The following is a 20,386-nucleotide window of genomic DNA, read 5'->3' as shown; positions in this document are numbered from 1 at the left end:
AGAAGAATTACAGAACCCATACAGGCCCACAGACCCTAGGTTGAGAAGCACTACTATAGATGTCTTATATCCAAATAAACAAATTCCCACAGCACTGAACCAAGAGATCAGACTGAAAGTAGGGATAGTGATAATCAGGAGATGGCCACATTTGCATCAATACCAGGCAGGATGGAGCTCTGACTGACCACTGTACCAGCCACAGAAATCAGCAAGACTAAAAATAACTGGCTAGTTAGATAATAGCCACCTCCCCCCACCCCCCATCACCCTCACCTCACCTATGGTGGTTGGCTTACCTATCAGATATTACACCAGTATAAATCACATCACTCATGCCTTCTATACACCTGACTCAGAACTGTTTTTATAAAAGTGTTCCGTTGGTACCCAACTCCTCCCTGGCATGCTTTGGTACCTTTTCTATGAAACACAGTCTCCCTTATAACCTTAACCAAAATTCCCTATGCCCCCTTCTCTCCCTGAAGAACCAGGGAGCATTGATGAGAGAATGTAGCTCCTTTCCCTCAAACTTCAGTCTGGATGCAAAGACCATGTCTTCACACTTTTTCTTCCTTGTAGCTGTCTGAATATAGCCCCTGAGTCTCTGGGGGGGGAAAATCTATGTGCCCTTGAAATTCATGCCTTTTTTATCCCATCATCCCCACCAAGTACTCACCGCATTCATTGAAGAGTTGGACAGTTGTCCTTCATTGAACTGAACTAATTTAGTCTTCATCTCAGGTACAGATGGGCTTTGGGGTGACTCCAGTTCCCTCACAAACATGCCATCCAATACCTCAGACACTGGAATGCCTCAATTCTGATCAACTCACTCTACTGTTCTTCATCTTTTTACTTCATGGTCACATTTAAGATCCTATGCTCACCCAGAATGTCAGGTCTTTGATATGATAAATTAAAACCTGTCTCTCTGGTGGTAATCTCCCATTCTTCTAGGTCATTAGCTTTATCAGTCCCAGTTCTTCAACTTTCTCTGAATGTCCCATCCATAACTGATCTTCCTTCCTACCAACTAAGTCATCTATAGTCACTTCTTTCCTCTGGACCCATGACCAGACTCTTTCTTCAGCTCCCCAACAATGCCTCAACTCCTTGTGTCATGATATGTGTGTCCCAACTGCCTCACAAAGTCCTAACAAGCTCAGTTGTCTGTTTTTATGCTATGTATTAATGCCAGAGCAGGCAGAGTCACCAAAATTTATGATCACCAGCCTGGACTGGAATCCCAAATGTGACAAGCTCAAAGAACCTCTCACACAGGCACTGGTTTGAGGAATGGAAAGGTCTGATGAAATGAGGAAGAGGTTACAACACAGCAATGCAAATCCTTAGCTGGGCATTAGAATCCCTTGTTCTTAAATGCCCCTGGGCACTTCACTTTAGTGTCCTTCCTCAGCAGAGTTTGGTTGCTTGGCCCACTCACTTTTTAAAAAAATTTGTTTTTATTGATTTTAGAAAAAAAGAAAAAGAGCAGGGATAAATTGGCTGCCTCCTGCATGCCTCCTACTGGGGATCAAACCAAAACCCAGGAATCAAAACAGCAATCTCACTCATTTATGGAATATAATGAACAACATAAACTGATAAACAAAAATAGACCCAGAGTCAGGAAAACATCTTTTAGACCATCAAACCTCAGAGGGAAGGTAGGGGAAGGTGGACTTAAGGGGGGAGATCACCCAAAGGACTTGTATGCATGCATATAAGCCTAACCAATGGACACAGACAACAGGGGGGTGAGGACATGAGTGGGGAAATGGGGGGGGGGGAGAGAGTGGGGGAATAAGGACACATATATAACACCTTAATCAATAAAGAAATTTTTAAAAATTTAAAACTAAAAAAAAAAAAAAAAAACAAAACCCAGTGACCTGTTGGTGCAGGGAACTAGGCTCAATCAACTAAACCACACTAGCCAGGGCTTTTTTGTTGCTGTTTTATTCCTGCTCACTTCTTATGCAGAGAAATTAACCACCTGATGGTCTGGAGGGTTTTTTTGTAGAGATTGTACTTCGTAAGCCCGCAGGGGTGTACTTTCCTCTGAAAAGGGAACATCTACTTAGTTCCCAAATTAAACAAAAACCCTCACTATCTCCACTCCTGCAAGACACCATCCGCAGCCATTAAAATATATACACATTGTATTTTAATAACAACTAGACATAGGCTTGGGGAGGGCGGAGAAGGGAGGAATGACTTCAGTGTTCCCCTCGTCTATCATCGACCTAGCACCTGCCACCGCTTTCAGACCCATTCATGAAAAACACACTGAATAAAAGGAGAGATGGACAGATGGATGCGCAAACAAGTAAGTGATGCAGTGAATGTGACATCCCAGGGAGACGGCAGCGGTTTGCAAACTATGTGCAAAAATTACTCAGTGCCTTTCCCTGCACAGGGAGGGCCTGAGTGCCTCCCTTGGGTGTGGACTGCAGGGAAAGCCTCACTTCTGATGAGTAGGATGTGCGGGAAACAACAATAATGACTTCTGAGATGCAGACATGAAAGGCCCTAGCCTCCTCCCTCCTGCCTTGTTTGGCTTGCTCACTCTGGAGAAACCCTACCCGAGAACACTCAGGTAGCCCTATAGAAAGGCCCACCTGGCCAGGAACTGAGGCCTCCTCCAACAGCCATGGAGCGAGCCCCTTTAAGCTGTCAGACAACCTTGACCTTGCCTGCAACCTCCAAGAGAAACCCTGAGCCAGAATCCCCTGGCTACGCCACTCCCAGATCCTGACCCTCATAAGATGTGACATAATAACGGTTGTGTAAGCTGCCGATTTTGGAATAATGTGTATTGCAGCAACTGGTAGCTTATGCAGACACTGAGCGCAGGAACCAAGAAAGGGTGATGCAGAGTGCCCAGGAGAAACACTCCGGGACCAAGAATGGGACTGAGCCTCGGCCGCTAAGGGGCTAGAAAATGTCACCAACCCCCAAGGCACTAGGCTTGCCCCCGGATTACACACGTCCCGTGTGCAGGAAGCAGGTTAAAAGCCATCGTTACGCCACGATACAGCTCGCCCGAAACGGTGCCTGGGTACTTCACAATCCTTTCATTCTCATTTTGCCAAGTTTCAAGTTAAAGAACCCCATTCAGAAGCTATTAAGTGGGAACCTTTGCCAAGTTCCCTGCTGCACAGTCAGAATCCAAAGGAAAACTGTCCTGGGTTTGGATATTTCCAAGGACGCTAACTCCTATCTCCACCTTTCTTTTGCTTTCCCAAATAAAATGATTAAATATATCTTCCTGGTGGAGAAATTTGAGATAATGGTAAATAATAATAATAATAATAATAATAATAATAATAATAGCTAATAGACTTGGAATGCCTTCCGTCACAGGAGCTCACCACTGAGTGTCACCCCTTTTTTCTCTCTCACTCCTGCTCTGAGGACATAGGTGTGCCTACAGGTATGTGTCCTTGCCCGCTAGGCTTCTCATTTCCCGGCCGGAGCAGAGAGAGTGGCTTGGCTGTGCTTTTGATCATTTCTCCCTTCTCTTGGGTTTCTGGGGGATCCAGGAAGCTGGGTGATCAGGGCTCCTTTGTGGAGGCCGCCATCCTTGTGGGTGCTTTGCAATCCCAACAATCAGAAATTAGCAGATGGCCTTAATATCGTGTCAGCATGGGAGCCCCCACCACAGAGGACTTTGATCTTAGGTCCCCTCGATTCTGTGTCAGGGCACTGTTTCACCAAGTTTCAGGGCCAAGGCTGACCATTGGAAACCTGCACTTTCTCACCTCTCTCTCTTCTCACAACTTCTCATATTCCTTCATGTACAGCACATCTTAAAATCCACTTCTCTTTTATCTGTCAATTAAACGTTAGCCTCAGCCAATGATTACAAAGAGCGTTGCCATCATGATTAGCCACCGATTCACAACCACCCTCGTATGAATAGCCCATCTGAGGGAATTAATGATGCCTCCGCCTGACATCTCCACATTGGCACATCTCTGAAGAACCTTCGAGGCTGCTTAGGCTTTCTGAGGAGAAATTAGACTGCAAGATTAAACTATTTAGTCTGGAAAAATAAATGTTATGAGGCTGCTTAATATCTTCGAGCATCACAAAACCTTCTATCTCCGTTTCCATGGAAGACAGACAAGGGGAAATGAGCCGATGGTGTGTTAGTCTGACGGGAATGAGAGTCATAGCTGCTCCGAGGAAGGGGGCGGTAAGAGAATGGGCAGTACCCGGAGAGATGTTGTGGGCTCTCCCTGCGTGATTGTTTGGCTTTCATCTCCTTTCACTGGGTGGTTTTTAAATTATTAAGTTAATTCATGCTCACGTTGTGTATTTCCCAGACACAAACTAATGTGTTTGTGCCTGAACTCATGTTACCTCCTTTTCCAAACACAAATGAGACTGCATTGGGTAAACCAGTGTCTATAAAGCTACCTCATGATTAGGAAGCATAGACTTTCATCATATGCACTGATTTCATCCCATCGCTGATTTCACCATTGCTCTGTGGGACAGACCTTTATGGTATCTTTGTTTATAGAAAGCATGCCCATCTCCTTGGGCACTTAAATGACTGCATCCATAGAATAAACCCCTAGAAACGCAATAGCTGAATAAAAGTAAGTTTAGGTTTTTTTTATTGTTGGTTTTTTTAATATATTTTATTGAGTTTTTACAGAGAGGAAGAGAGAGGGATAGAGAGTTAGAAACATCGATGAGAGAGAAACATGGATCATCTGCCTCTTGCACAACAACCAAGGTACATGCCCTTGACAGGAATCGAACCTGGGACCCTTCAGTTCGCAGGCCGATGCTCCATCCGCTGAGCCAAACTGGTTTCCACAAAAGTAAGTTTAGTTTTAACCCCTTATAGTTTTTTTAATAAATACTTATATGTCTTCAGACTAATGTTTAAATAGCGAGGGGTTCTCACACCTGAACATGCATTCCAACTGCCTAGAGGGCTAGCTAAACATGAATTCCCAGCTCCCAGCTCAGGGTTGCTGGTCTGTGAAGTTTTGTTTTGGAGCCCGAGAATCTGCATCCAGCATGTGGTCCTGGCTGATGCTATTGCTGAGGGCCCAGGAACCCCACTTTGCAAACCACTGGATTAAACTACCTGCTTGCTTTTGGGAGAGAGCACATAACATCTGACCTCTGGAAGCCAGAGTTGTGTCCTCTTTCTTATGAATGCACTGGGACAGTGGTCGGCAAACTCATTAGTCAATAGAGCCAAATAGCAACAGTACAACGATTGAAATTTCTTTTTTGAGGGCCAAATTTTTTAAACTTAAACTTCTTCTAACGTCACTTCTTCAAAGTAGACTCACCCAGGCCGTGGTATTTTGTGGAAGAGCCACACTCAAGAGGCCTAAGAGCCGCATGTGGCTTGTGAGCCGCAGTTTGCCGACCACAGCACTGGGACCATGCATTCCAGAGCCTACATGTTAGGCATCCCTTCCCCATCGCTGCCAAGGTAAGTGGGGAAATAGGTACCTGGGGAGGAGCCCGCAGCCCACCGCCCACTGCCCTGGGCCTGGAACTCTTGCATTTCAAGCCACCCTATTACTCCTGCTCCTTCTCAGAGGGGAGCCCCAGTGCCATATTTGTCCAGTGGAATTTAACATGTCTTCTGTGAATTTTTCTTCCCGTCTTTTTAACGGTGCCCACCACCAAAGTCTTGCATCCCAGACACACGGTTGCCATGTTATTTTAGAGCAAGTCTTTCCCCAGAGTGCAGCAGGAAAACCACCTAGTGCCCCCTTCAACTTCGAATTACAAACTATCTCGGGATCCACCAAGCATGCCATCACCATGAGATTAGACATCACGGAAGTGGCACCGACATTAAAGATGTGCAGGTCAGGATGAAAGCATGGAAATGTCAGGTGGAAAGCATGGAAAAGCCGCTCCAGGGAAAGGATTGAAGGTCAAAGATGCTGGTGAGATTACAGTGCAGCTAGTGTTCGCATAGGACAGGAGGAGCTTCATTCCCAATGCCTGGCCTTGGGAGGGCGCTGGGACCACGTGGGCTCCACTTTGCCTGGTGGTGAAGGTTCTATCAGTGGCACCACAGGGCGCCTCCAAAAGGCCACACTGGCCAGGACTGGTTTGGCTCAGTGGATAGAGCGTCGGCCTGCAGACTGAAAGGTCCTGGGTTCGATTCCGGTTAAGGGCATGTACCTTGGTTGCGGGCACATCCCCAGTAGGGGGTGTGCAAGAGGCAGCTGATCGATGATTCTCTCGCATCGATGTTTCTAACTCTCTATCCCTCTCTCTTCCTCTCTGTAAAAAATCAATAAAATATATTAAAAAAAAAAAAAAAAAAAAAAAAAAAAAAAAAAAAAGGCCACACTGGCTCTGAGGATTGTCTCTGCATTTCCGGGCACGGAGAGGCAGGGCCGGGTGGCTGACCACACTCCAGGAGCATCAGATGTTTGGGGCTCTGAGGTGAAGGGCAGCAATTGGAGCCAAGCCCTGGATCAGCACCCAGAGATCCAGGCAGCTAACCCCTAGGAAAGAGGCAGAGTCACCCCACCCACAGGCTCTGCAGAGTCCCTCATCCTCCTGAAGGAATGCTGAGCTGCCAAGGACCCCTGAGAACCCGGAACTGAGCAGACCCCAAAATAGGACTGCTACGCTGGAGCACCAGGAAACCAGGTGTGGCATCGGAATTGCCCCAAAGGCAGCTTCCAGCCAGCTCAGGAACATCCTCGGGACCCCATGGGGAGCCCCCAAGACTGTATTTCTTTTTTTTAAAAAAATGATTTTTATTGATTTATTACAGAGAAGAAGAGAGAGAGAGAGTTAGAAACATCAATGAGAGAGAGTCATCGATCAACTGCCTCTTGAATTGCCCCCCACTGGGGATGTGCCTGCAACCAAGGTACATGCCCTTGACCAGAATCGATCCCGGGACTCTTCAGTCTGCAGGCTGACGCTCTATCCACTGAGCCAAACCGGTTCCGGCACCCAAGTCTGTATTTCTTTTATTTATATCATTTATTAGGATATTCTTGAAACTGAGACAGTAAATATCATAACCCTCATTTTCTAAATGAAGACAATAAGACCCAATACATTTGGTCGCTCTACACAGAAGTGGCATTGCTGGGCCAGAATGGAGGCCTTTCTTCCAATGGCAGCCCCTTGCTCTCCGACCTGCCCAGGCAGTGCCCAAATCCATGAGGGTTTTCTTGCATCTTCTTCTTCAGGCTCGCTCCTGCCCTGCACTGAGGGATCAGTCTCCCAGGGCCGGCAGCCACCCAAGATGCCCCTGTGAGGATTAGGCTGCTGTGTCACATGTTCATGGCCACATGCTTCGAGCATTTACAGGTTCAAAGGGCAGTGCCAAGCACCGTGATTGAGTTGCTGGCATTTCTGGCATCCCTGGTGACTCTGTGGACACAGGGTGAGTCACCAAAGAGGGCGTCCCCCTTGCCTACGTCAAAAGCATAGCTGGGGAGAGGTTGGGACAGTGTGCCTCGGGGACACAGCCCCTTATATAGACCTGGCATGTGGGCCCAGGGCAGGCAGCACACATCAGCAGCCCCATGTCACTCTGAGGAGCTGGAGCCCTCCAGTCTGGGGATTACCCAGGAGGCAAAATACACTCTCCTGTCATTTAATGCTCTGAGGAGTCATTAGCACGATGTTAGCAAACAGCTAAGACTGACCCAAGGGCAGGGCAGCCCAGAGCGGCCCTTTCCCTGACCTTCAGAACCAGCAAGAGCAGGTGACCGAGGGAGGCGCTGGGAGTGTGTGCAGCTCATGTGAGAGTGTGTGGGCATGTGTGAGTGCGTGTGCCGATGAGCACTGTGTGTGAATGCTGGTGTACTGTGAAGGTGCACACATGAATGTGAGTGTGTGTTGGTGAGCGCCTTGGTCCGTTCGAGCCCTATAACTTAATACCACAGACTGGGTGGCTTATCAACAGCAGAAATTCCTTTGTCACAGGTCAGGGGGTAGAAGTCAGGCCCCAGGGGCCAGCCCAGGGAAGGTGAGGGCCTCTTCTGGCTGCAGACTTTCCACTGTGTCCTCACCTGGAGGAAGGAATATGGGAGCTCTGTGGGGCTTCTTTTATAGGAATGTGAATCCCTCAGAACCCTTTCTAATCCTAATCACCTCCCAAAGACCCCACCTCCTCATCCCATCACTCTGGAGGGGGTAGGGGGAGAGGGTAGTGAGGATTTCAATATGTGAATTTGGGAGGATACAAACATTCAGATTATAACTGAGTGTAAGTATGTAAGCATGTGTATGTGAGTGCACATGTGTGTGTATACCAGGTATGTGTGGCTGTGCATGCATGTGTGCCTGTCGACGCCCCAGGGGTGGGGTGGGGCAGGGCGGGCAGTGACATGGCAGGAAAATGAGCAGCCACAGGCCCTGAGCGAGGGACGCAGGGCAGTGACCTGGTCTTACCTCTGCAGAGCCACCCTCCTGGGAAAGGACATGTCTTTGGCAAGGAAGCTCCCCTGCTTTATGCGGAGTGTGCTGCCACCTAGAGGACGGGGCGGCCCCTGCATGCCATGGAGAAGGATAAGCTTCCTAAGCCGCGCTTGGCATGCAGGCCCTGGCTGAGAGTCAGGTGGCGGTGGGCAGGGTGTTTTGTCTCTGGACGCCTTGGGGCCAGCAGGAGGGTGGCAGGAGCTAAGAGCCCGAGTCCCTTTAGAAACGATCCGGCTGTATCATCAGTCTCAGAATCATCGAATCTTAGCCCACCCCGGACCCCCCATGGCCGCGAGGGCGGGGCTTGCAGGTTTAGTGCCCGCAGAGGGCGAAGGCCACATCTCCCTCGCTCTGCCACACTTTATCTCTACCCTGGTCCTCACTGGAAAGTAACCTTCCAGCATCGTTACTCCTCGTCAAAAATTAAGTAGATTCTCTGAATGTCAATGAAACTTCATTTTGTTGTTTTGTCCAAAGCTGCCATGTTCCATCCCAATGCCCTAATAAACATGTCATGGAAATTATGGAGCCTTTTATAGGCATAAGAAGACCTACCTGGTGCCTTCCTCACGGATCTGGGTCCCCTCGGGATCTTGGGACTCTATCTGAGAGATGAGTTTTCGAACTTCCGGAATTGCCAGTGCCCACATTCCTTGCTTCAATTCCAAGAAAATGGCATTGTGTCACTTTTACTAGTAAATCTAATTAGTTCTAAAAGCATACTTCTCTCTGCCTCCTCAAAGAGTGCTTACAGCATAGATTGATGGCTTATGATTGTTGTTTGTTCAAAAACAACCTTCAGATTTCTTTCTGATTTACTACAACGCTGGTTTTAGGGCGTCATTAGACGTACACAGAGATTAAACCTTCGGATGAGCGAGATGTGACTCGTGGAAGGACTTGGCTTTGTGCAGATGGCTCCGAGGCAATCATAGAGCCCTTCCTGCCTCTAAGCTCAGTCCCACACTCAGGGCTTCAGGCCTCCCGCCCAGTTCTTCCTTCTACGGAGACAAACCGCCGTTCTGGGCCCTGTCCTCCACAGAGGAGCCACTCCCAGCGGAGGCGTGAAAAAGGCACTCAGTCAACCCCAAGCCTTCTTCCAAATCCCAGGAAACCCCAGTACCCTGCTTTTCCGGCCAGGTCCTATGTTCCTCATCACTCACCACCTACACAAACTGAACGGCCCCCAGCTTTCAGCACTTGGGTCAGGCCTTCTGCTGTCACTAACCTAAATAACCAAGGCAAAACCACAAGGAAGGAAACAGTCACCAGGGGTCTTAGACTCTTCAAACACAGAGAGGAAAGAAGGGGAGAGAGAAGGCAGTTGTCAATTCTAGGTCTTTCTTAGGATGGCCCTCCCAAGGAAAACAAATATTTCCACAATGCCCATCCATGAAACAGAAGACTCTGGAAAGTAGTAAATAAAAGAAGTCAAACTCTCCACACGTTCTCTTTTGTCCTCTCAGTACATTCATTCAAAGTTAGTTACAGTCTGTGACTGCGGGGCCTAGGATGTTTGTATTGACAGGAAATAGATCGCACTTGCCCTATCGGCCAGAATAGGAAGATCCAATACCTTAGTCTCTATCCTGTGATCAATCCCTCTCCTAACCCTCCCCAATGACTGCAAGTGAGGCCTTTTTAAATAAAAATTGAACATGTATCTCTCCTTCCTAAAAACTAGAGCATTTTCCTAATTTCTAAATCTGTAGGCCTCCATGGCTGTATTAGTTATCTATCGCAGACAATGAATTCCCACAAAATGTACTGGTATCTCCCAGTTTCCATGGGGCAGGAATTCAGGCAAAGCTCAGCTGGGTGTGTTTTGGAAGGTAGGTTTTGCTTTTATTCAGGTTTTCTGGAGACAACTGCGACTGAAAAGAGAGTTTGTTACCCACAGTTCCCAAGAGGAGGGGGCGCACCACGCCACACCATACAGAGCCATCGGGGAAGGCACCCGGACACAGGCCCTGCCAGACACCGAATCGACTAACACCTTGATCTTAGACTTCCCAGCCTTCAGAACTGTGAGAATTAGATTTGTTGTTTATAAGCCACCGGTCTGTGGTATTCTATTATAGCCGCCTGAACTAAGACATTTGGTATCTCTGGGAATTAACTCGCCCTGAGAGAAACAGTCTCTCCTGTGTCAGCAAGGTCCCAGATGTCAAAACACTAGAAAGTACAGAAAATAAATGGCATGATTAATACAGGGTGTTTCTGGCTCATGGCTGAGGGGAGCTGGGAGATCCGTTTTTAATATCATTCCCACGGCTGTTGGCTGGAGGCTCTGAATCTCATTACGTGGGCCTCTCCACAGGGCTGCGTGAGTGTCTTTACAGCATACCTCCTCCATAGGGAGAGATCCCAGGGAGGAAGCAAGGAGGAGCCTCAGGCCTTTACACGACCTTGTCTCCAGAATCACAGATCATCATGTCTGCCTGTTCCTCTTGGTGAGAAACAAGTCATTGAGTCTGGTGTACACTCAAGGGGAGGGGAATGAAGCTCCACCTCTGGAAGGAAGGACTATCTGAGAATTATGGGCATATTGTAAAACCAACACACAGGCTGAGCCAGGCTATCTTTTCATTGCATCCCTCTGCCTCCCTGAGGCCCTAAGCCCCATCCCTTGCTTTTCAACCAAGAGCTCACATCAACAGCAGGTAGAGAGATTTTTCAAATCCAGCACCCACCTCATCAAAACCTTCAGAGGAAGAGTCCTGCATCCACCCCACACTCCAGGTGCAGGAGGAAATGCCGGAGGCCAGTTCCAGCAGGTCAGCAGGGCTGAATCATCTGGGATGGCTAAAGGGCATTTCCCCAAACCTGAATAGGATTGTCTACTGCCAGACAGCTCAAAGCATCTTAAACTGCAAGTCATTGCCTCCTGTTGGCCGAACACCTGAACAGGTGTAGGCTATTCCCCAACCTAACAATGCTTCTGTAAACCCTACCCTTTGAAGTGTATTATCTCCACCGTGCCTTAGGACAAATTGTGTTAATAAAAGCAGGGTCCTGAGTCCAGGAGGTAGTCTTTAGCTCCTTTAGCTGAAGCTCCTCTGACCCCCAATACCTTTCAAAACTATCTTTCATCTTTGGACTCCTTATTGAATCTACGCACAGCTCCTTTCCCCAGTTTTCAGAGCCCCTTCTTAAAGCTGGGACAAGAACCTGACAATGGGAGATGCCCCATGTAAATAAGACTCACTCTCTGACTGGGAAAACTGTCCTGGAGACACACTGCATGTCTGCTGCTGCCCCAGCATACTGTACACTTGGCAACTCTGTGGACATCAAGATTGCTTTCTTGGTCTGCCCTGACCTTCTCCCTCGCTGTCTAGGGAACACTATCCTCATTCTCAGCCAGTGTCAATGCCAACTGCTGGGGGAACCCCTCAAATCACTCCAGACCTACCTCCAGTGAGGCACAGAGTTCGTGATGATAAAGTCAGACTGTGTGTGTGTGGTTTTTTTTTTTTCTGGCTGCACTGAGAGCTCCTCAAAGGGAGACACGGCGACATATTCATACTCGCATCCCAACATCTATCCCATGGGGGACAATCCACTTATGTTGGGTCAATGAATGATGAAGAAGAAAAGGCGGGCCTCTGAAAGCATCTCTAAGAGATGTTTAGGGAGAGAGTAGGTTTCCTTCCTAAATGTTAGCTCTGCCCTCCAAACATTAACTTCCTGCAATTGTGTGCTTATATAAAGATCTTATGTAAACTCTCCGAGCACTGGTTTGTTCTGATTGAAGGTATTTGTTCCCTTGTGCTCATATGGGCAGGTCTCATTTCTCTGTCTTGCAGCCCAATTCATACCCTCCACCCCCTCACCTCCCTGTCCTGCACCAGGCTCACCTACTCTCTGCAGTCTTTCCTCACCCTCTGCGGTCCATGCACAGGTCCTCTGTTTCTGAGACCCTTTTGGTCTCAGATGATTGATCCTCCCTCAGGTGGTGTCTTCTATTGCTGTCTGGTCATATTATGTGCTTTGTCTGATCTCTTGGCTGTTCCATAAATTCCTGAGGGCAGGATTTTGTCTTCCACTCATTTTTGTCTTCTATGCGTCAGCCTTGGTTTTATACTTAGCATTCAGCAACTGTGTGAATTGATAGATGTTTTTATCAGAGTCACTTCTAAGAGTAACATATTCTACCTGCTGTGCAAAGAGGTGATAGCAACTTCATAAAGTTCTTGCCATTTTTAAGAAAAATATAGATATAGGATGTCCTAAGTGTGGTACCCAGGTGACAAGAGATATTAGTCTCACTCTACTCTGAACTGGCTGGAACACGTCCAGAGCAATGAGTTTAGTTCTGGTGCCATTAGGGAAGGCTAAAGAACCTAGGTAGCTCAGGGAATGACTTACATTTTTCTTTAAAAAGAACAACATATATTTAAGTTCATTCTCCCACTCAACCGCATCACATTATGAGATAGGCAGGTTGGGATCATTCCTTTATAAACAAATAAATCGAGGCCCAGACAGAGTAAGTGACTTGCTTAGGCCATAACTTGACTCTTCTCTTTCCTCCACTTCAAGGTGGCCTCTGTTTGGCCTGAAGAAAAGCAGTCAAAAGTAAGACGTGTAAGTTGTCCGCAAATACTTCAAGGGTGTCATAGGAAAGAGTGAGGAGTCGATGTGTTCTGTTCTGTAGGACATAACTGATACCACAAAGGCACAGGAGTTCCCTGAAAACTTGAGCATTTAATCAGATGCTACCTGCAAATGATCCAAATGCAATCCAAGACAAGCAAATGGAGCTGATCAAAATGTTCAATGTGTGCAAATGGCAGAGTACATGGGATTCAACCAAGTTTCATCCTTTATGGAGTTCCACAACGAATTAAAATCTTTTTTTTCCATTACATGACATGTAATTTGTACTAACATAATATATATCTGCATATATTTGCTAGCTATGGGTATTATATACCCATACATTGCTTGAACACATGTATGTCTATGTGGTAAAGGGGGAAGGGAATTGTTACAGAGCTTCAACGAGATATGCCTTCATCTTCATAAGGTTTTACAAATCATTTTACAAATCATTTCTCGGTTGCATATAAATTTAAACATACATTTTCTGAATAACCCAGCAACTCCACTCCTAGCTACTTACCCAAGAGAATGGAAATAGGATTCACAAAGCCACATGAATATCACAGCTTTAAACTTAATGGCACAACACTGCAAACCAACCAAGTGTCCACCACCAGGAGAACGGATAAGCAAACTTTATCCACAATGAGACCCCACCAGTGATGCAAAGGAACAAACTGCGGGTACACCTAGGGCATGATGGATCTGAAACACATGCAGGATGAAAGGAACCAGACAGTATGAGTGCCCTCTAGAAGTGTGAGAACAGGCAAAATGGATGTGGAGTGATAGAAGTCAGGCCAATGGTGTCCTGGGGAAAGGTGACTGGGATTGACTGAGAAGGGGAACGAGGTAACTCTCCAGGTGATGGGAAAGTTCTGTATTTTTATCTGATTTGGGTTATATTGGTGTATGCACTTATCAAAACTCATTATAATACTGCATGTCCATACATTATGCCTCAAAAATGTAATTAGTTATCTTTTGATAATTTCCTTTCACAAACTAGAGGTATGATAGCTTTTGATAATCAGGAAACAAAACAAAGGTCAGAACTGTAGTACAGAGCCCAGGTGTGCGCTGTGTGATATTGGATAGGTGCCCAACCTCTCTGAGGCCAGTGCTCTCATCTGTCAATGTGGGATAACAGGGTCTGCCAGGCATGGTCAGGCTGTTCAACCAACCCTCTATTAATTTTATGAAAAAATAAATAAATAAAACTGAGTGGCTTAACACAAGAGAAACTTATTCTCTCCTGGATTGGGAGTCTGGAATTCTGAATTCAAGGTGTTGGCAAGGCTGCCCTCCCTGTGCAACTCTGGGTAAAATCCTTCCTGGACTCTTCCAGCTGCTGATGGTTGTGGCAATCCTTGGGATTCCTTACCCAGCTGCTGTATCGCTCCCATCTCCACCTCCATCATCACGTGGCATTCTCCCTGTGTGCCCCTGTCTTGGAATTATGATTTCTTCTTTTCATAAGGACACCAATCATATTGTGTGAGGACCCAGTCTACTCAGCATAGCCTCCTTTTATTTAATTACATCTGCAACAGCCTTATTTCTAAACTAGAGGCCCGATGCACAAAGATCCCTGTAAGAATGGGCCTTCCTTCCCTGGCTGCTGGCACCGCCTTCACTCCAGCACAGAGTCACCTTTCTGCCTTCCCATGCTGCCCAGAGGCCTGCAGTGGCTGGGGCTGTGTGGAACACCTGCATCATTGCCATGGCGATGATGCAAGCATCCTGTCACGCAGCCAGCCGCTCTGCACCTGCATATGCAAATTAACCTGCTATATTTGTTGGGTTATTTTGCATACTCACTCCTGATGGGCTGGTGGGCATCGTGAAGGTACGTTCAATTTACATCTTACTCTTTTATTAGGGTAAATAAGGTCACATTCACAGGTAATCAGATTTAGGATGCCAACATATCTTTTTGGAAGACACAATTCAACCCAGAATAGAATATAAGTGTGCTGGGGGGTTGGCTGCGAGTTCTGTAGATAAAAGACCAGTAGACTGAGTCATTATTCTATTACTAATCTAGAATTTTAATTTTAAAGCATGTATACATTGGGTGAAGTGTCTGACAAGAAGCCTTCCCTCTGCAAATGATCAGGATAAGGATTCAAATTTTCTCTACTGAAGTTGAGAAGACTCATTGAACTGTAAGCCCAAATAACATGACCAAATAAAGCAGCGACCCCAGTGAACCTCCTAAGTCACATGGGTTCAGATACGCCTGGGCTTGCCCAGCCTGCAGTGAGAGGGACCAGCAGGGCACCCTTTCACATGAACACCACACATCCAGGAAACCACATTTTCTAAGGAAATTGAAAGCCAAGAAGCAAATAAGACTGATCCCGAAGACTCTGCAGGGAGGTGGCCTTGGACACCCCCCTGACCCAGCCCATGGGCACGTAATTGGTCTCAGGAAAAAAATAGCTTCAGTAGAAACTGTGAGAGCTCTTTCACGCAGCTCTGTGTTGCAAGGTTCTGAGGAGCATTTGGCTCAGGGAGGCCTTGGGACCTCTGCTAGTGCCTGGTGGGCGGTGGGAGCTGCTCTTTCCAGATCACAGCTGACCTCAGACCAAGGGCTGAGAGTTTAAGATCTACAGCTCTTCTCAGCTTCTCCAGGTCCCTCTCAGCAAGCAGTTGGCAAAACCCGTAAACATCCAAAACCACTTTCCGGGAAACCCCTCCACGTGGACGGTGGGGGGCACACTTCCTGCTGCCTGTTAGAAGTCCAACCTCCTTTTCACCTGCAATGGCTCCAGCCTTTGCCCTGCAGGGATGCTGAGCCCCTATGGTTCCCCCAGAGCTGAGTGCAGGAGGAGGGAAGCCAGAGGGACTGTGGAGACTGAAGGCAAAGGGGAGAGCATCCCCGCAATGTCCCTAGAGGAAACCTGAGAAATCATTGATTTCTTGGTGATTTGTTTAGTTCCTGCAGTACCATTGGTATCATAATCCAGGGTCCTGCTTCACCTAGCCTGCTGTAAAAGCCCCCAAACTTTGTCTACAGAAGAAAACTTTGCTTCATGCATTCCCCAAATCTGACCTTTCAAGACAGTTTTGAAACACAACTCATCTGTAAGGTTTCTCTGTGGGGCATTCGCATATTAAACACGTGTCCATGCGGGTTCTCCAGTGTTACAACAAAGCTTCAAAGGATGGAAACCTACGTCCTCTGGGAAGCATTCGTTTGGTTTTGTTCAAAAAGGGACCGCCTTTTTGAGGTGGCATTACTAGGTGGTGAGGCCATACACCACAGAAGCGTGCAATGGAAACCCATTTGGAACTGCAAGGACCTGTGATTGACAAAATCTAGCAAGACAGAGCTCCAGGGAAATTTGGGATTTGCGGTTAAGCTCTCACGTAGGAAAGTTCTTGAGATTTGTAACCCCGGGGGGCTGCCTCCTAGGAAACGGTGAGAGCCTTTCTTGCACCATGGTTTTGCACTTAATGGACTTTGCCTCCCATAATTCAGGAAAATGCCTTTTGTTGCGCAGGCGAGGCTGATTGCTGTGAAGAATGCGCGTGGGACAAAAGGCCCCTTGCCCTTGGAGCTGTGGCTGCCGAGGCTCCCAGGCCTCCCCCACTCCTGGAAGCGGCTCTAAGCACAGATTAATGACTGGATGCCGCGGAGCAGTGCCGTCCACCCATCTTCTGGAGGAGCCGAGCTAATCTTCTTAAACCTCTGGACAATGGACGGGCCAATCACCCAAATGATGCTGTCAATTTGCTTTTAAAGCCCCACTTCAAAGAGGCAGATCCAAGGGGGATCGTTGAAAAGACAGCGATGTGGGGAAGTTACCGCAATGCTGCCCGGGTGATTAATATTAATAGGGCACATACCACCCAAAGGACACTGTGGCCATGCGTCCTGGCGGCTCCTTCTGAAAGGAAGTCCTCAAGGAATGCAGCGTGTGTGTGTGTGTGTGTGTGTGTGTGTGTGTGTGTGTGTGTTGTTTTCAGGAGAAGAGAATGATTATCCCAGGTCAAAGGCCCTGCCTTTGAAATGGGCTCTGAGCGCTGAATTCCTTTCCTGCTGCTCTGGCCAAATCTCTGTATATAACAGGCTCACTCAGGATTCCTTGCTATGTGTCCAAAGATCCTGCATTAGTCAGTCTGTGCTGCATAATAAAAGGAATTCTAAACATTTCAGAGGCTTCTTCACATGGCCTTTGGATTTTTGCACTCACGAGCCCACAGGGGTCTGGGGTAGCTCTGCTCTGGTATGGGGTGTGGGTTGGCTGGGCTCAGTCAGTTCCACATGGCATCACCCTTCCTGACCTGGTAGCTGCCTGCGACTCTCTCTTCTCGTGGAAAAGGTGGGGAGAGCATGAGGGGTGAGCAGAAGCACATGGGGCCCCTGGAGTCCTTGACGTGGAACGGGGTCAATCCCGACACGAATGGGGGCCCACCCACTGCGGTAGGGGTGCTGCAGGGTCCCCCGATGACAAGATTAGTCTAGGGGTAAGTGAGGACTTGGAAGCAGCAACTGAATTTTCCCCAGACCCTAAACCCTTACAACAGAAGGGCTGGAGACACTCAGGGACTACTGAATAGCCCAGCAGCCAGGTTTTGTCATAATAAAAGGGGGTGGACTCCTAGACTGCGGCCATGTGGCTTAACCTTCTCAAATCCCTTTCCTCACCGAGACACCGCCAGCCTGTGAGAGCCGAGCATCTGGATTCTGCTGTATCAAATCACTTAGAGAACCATTGTCTTGATCCTCAGAGCTTCTGTCTTGGCCTGTTACCTGACTTCATAACACCCTGAAATACAGGGCCAATGGCTCACTCAAGATGCAGTGTTAATTGGGTGCCCACTCGGTATGTTTCAGCTCTGTGCAAAGGCCTTTGCACTTAACCCCTGACCCTGCCCTTAGAAGCTTAGAGTCCAATGCAACAGAGCTTCCTACATTAGCACACTGTGGCCTGAGCCATCAACACTGACACTGAGCCGAGACACCTTTGACCCCTGGACACAGAAGGAAATCCGTTCTCTATTGGAAATGCAGACGGGAACACCCAAACGCAGCAGGAAGCCATGGTCAGATCGGAAAAATCTTCCTTTGGTGGGTCTCCCAAGCAAGTGTGGGAGACACTTCTGTGACAACTAAGCACAGAAACCACCCAAAATTTTAGATAATGAGAGTGTGTTTTCTTTCCTTTTCTTACAAAAGCGTCTGCCTACTTATCTGAACCGATAGGCCACTACGACAGGCACAGATGGTCACATCTGACTACTAAACTGGTTCACCTTTAGAAATCTCCGTATAAAACCAGCCCAGCCTTTTAGAGTTCCCATCTCGAGAGAATTTCTGTTAACAAGGTGGCAATGAATTATGTGCCCAGGCTCTTCAGATTTTCTCTTGCTTTCAGCAAGTGTCGCTGAAAGAGGCCCAGAATGGCGGACATGGTATTATTCGTTAAATCAGAATAATTCACTTATATATCTTTATATCTTGGGGAGGGAAACTGAATCCTCCTCGGGGGCCCAACCTCCCTTCAGCCTGCTCTTTCCCGGAGCATTCAGTGCCTGTCGACAGAGCCAGCTGGGGATGGAAACTGCACAGAGACTCTCCTTTGCTTTGCTAGAACACTTCAGCATATTTTCCTGGATCTTTCAAAGGAACACGATTATCTGACCATTCTTGGAAGCATTTAAAATGTGGAAGGGCATATCCTGCTTCAACCGGCAGAGTCCGTCTTCCCAAGTCACATGAGCCGTCGTTTAAAACATAAACAGTCCTTATGTAACCTTCCCAGGAGGTTTAGAAGGAACAATACAGAATGCTAAGGTTCTTCCAGCATGATCTGCTTTACTGCAACAGGGCCTCTCTGGAGGGGATTTTTTTTTTTTTTATGTTATCTTTATTTTTTGAAAGTATTACAGATGTCACCCTATTCCCTTTTCCCCCCTCCATGACCCCTTCCATCCTGTACCCATCCCCTCAGGCCCTCACCACACTATCGTCTGTGTTCAAGAGCTATGGATATAGGCATATAAGTTTTCCAGTTAACCTCCCCTCCCCAATCCTGCCTTCCCTCTGAAATTCAACATGCTTCTATTCTCTGAATCTATTTTGTTGTTTATTTTGTTCACTAGATTCCATATATGGGTGAGATCATGTGATAGTTATCTTTCTCTGACTGGCTTATTTCGCTTAGAATAGTATTTTCCAGGCCCCCCATGCTGCCTCAAAGGATAAAAGATTCTTTTTTTCACCACTGCATAGTATTCCATGGTATAAATGTACAACAGCTTTTTTTATCCAGTCATCTACTGATGGGTACTTGGGCTGTTTGCAGATCTTAGCTATTATAAATTGTGCTGTTATGAACATAAGGGTGCCCATATTCTTTCTCTAAAAAATGCATTCCTAGTTGCAATATAGGAACAAGGCAAGTGGAACCACTCAGGGTTATTTTGGAGTCTAGGAGGTGGAGGTAAGCAGAGATGCTAAAACAATAGTGGAGAAGCAGTGGGTCCCCTAAGTAGTCACCAATTTCTTAGGGGACTGATGGTCCCAAATATGGAAGGTGATCTCACTTTGAACTGCTTGTGAGGTCATGGAGGTGTCTCTGATGTAGACAACCCCCCTTCCTAAAAAGGAGATTGGGTTGTTTGCACAGAGAGGAGTTGCAGTCCTTCCTAAAAAGGAGATTGGGTTGTTTGCACAGAGGGGAGTTGCAGTCCTAGTACTGAAAGTTACATAGTCTATCCACCAAAATGCCCAAGGAATAGGGCAGATTCTTCACTTGAGCACAAGCATGTCATGGTCTGATGCCAAAAAGATGGATGGTGAAGCCCTCAGCACTGTAGTTGGTTCGTGCTCTTCGCCTCTCAGTAAAGGTGACTCAGAGGCCGCCATTTACCTCGTCTGGTTGTTGTTGTAAGGCTATATGAGATGGTGCATACAAAGCAATACTACCCACCTGGCACATAACAGGCACTCAGTATGTGGTAGCCATCAAGTATGTGTATTGTGAGTCTGACAACCTTCCTTACCCACAATGAAGGTTGGGTTATTCATCATTATCACTCAAGACAGAGTGGAAAATAATCTAGGCTACTTGTTGAGACTTTGGTGATAGGAAAAAATATGACTTGTCTTCAGTCATCAATTTCTTAAATATTATCTCAACAGACAATTAAAGTTCTGGTTTGGGAAATAAGAATGATAGCTTTGTTAATGCAGGTAGCTCTTAAGGAAGAGGCTTGGGTAACAGACCTCACTCAATGAAATGTTTCTCAAGGGCAAGCTAACTAGTAGGGCCATGGAGCCTCCCTGAGATGGCTATCCTTCAGAGAATGGACAATTACC

This window comes from Pipistrellus hanaki, assembly GCF_964339955.1.
Source record: "Pipistrellus hanaki genome assembly, chromosome: 3".
In the NCBI taxonomy this organism is placed as follows: domain Eukaryota; kingdom Metazoa; phylum Chordata; class Mammalia; order Chiroptera; family Vespertilionidae; genus Pipistrellus; species Pipistrellus hanaki.
The sequence above is the reverse complement of the archived record's forward strand: the minus strand, read 5'-3'. Positions refer to the sequence as shown.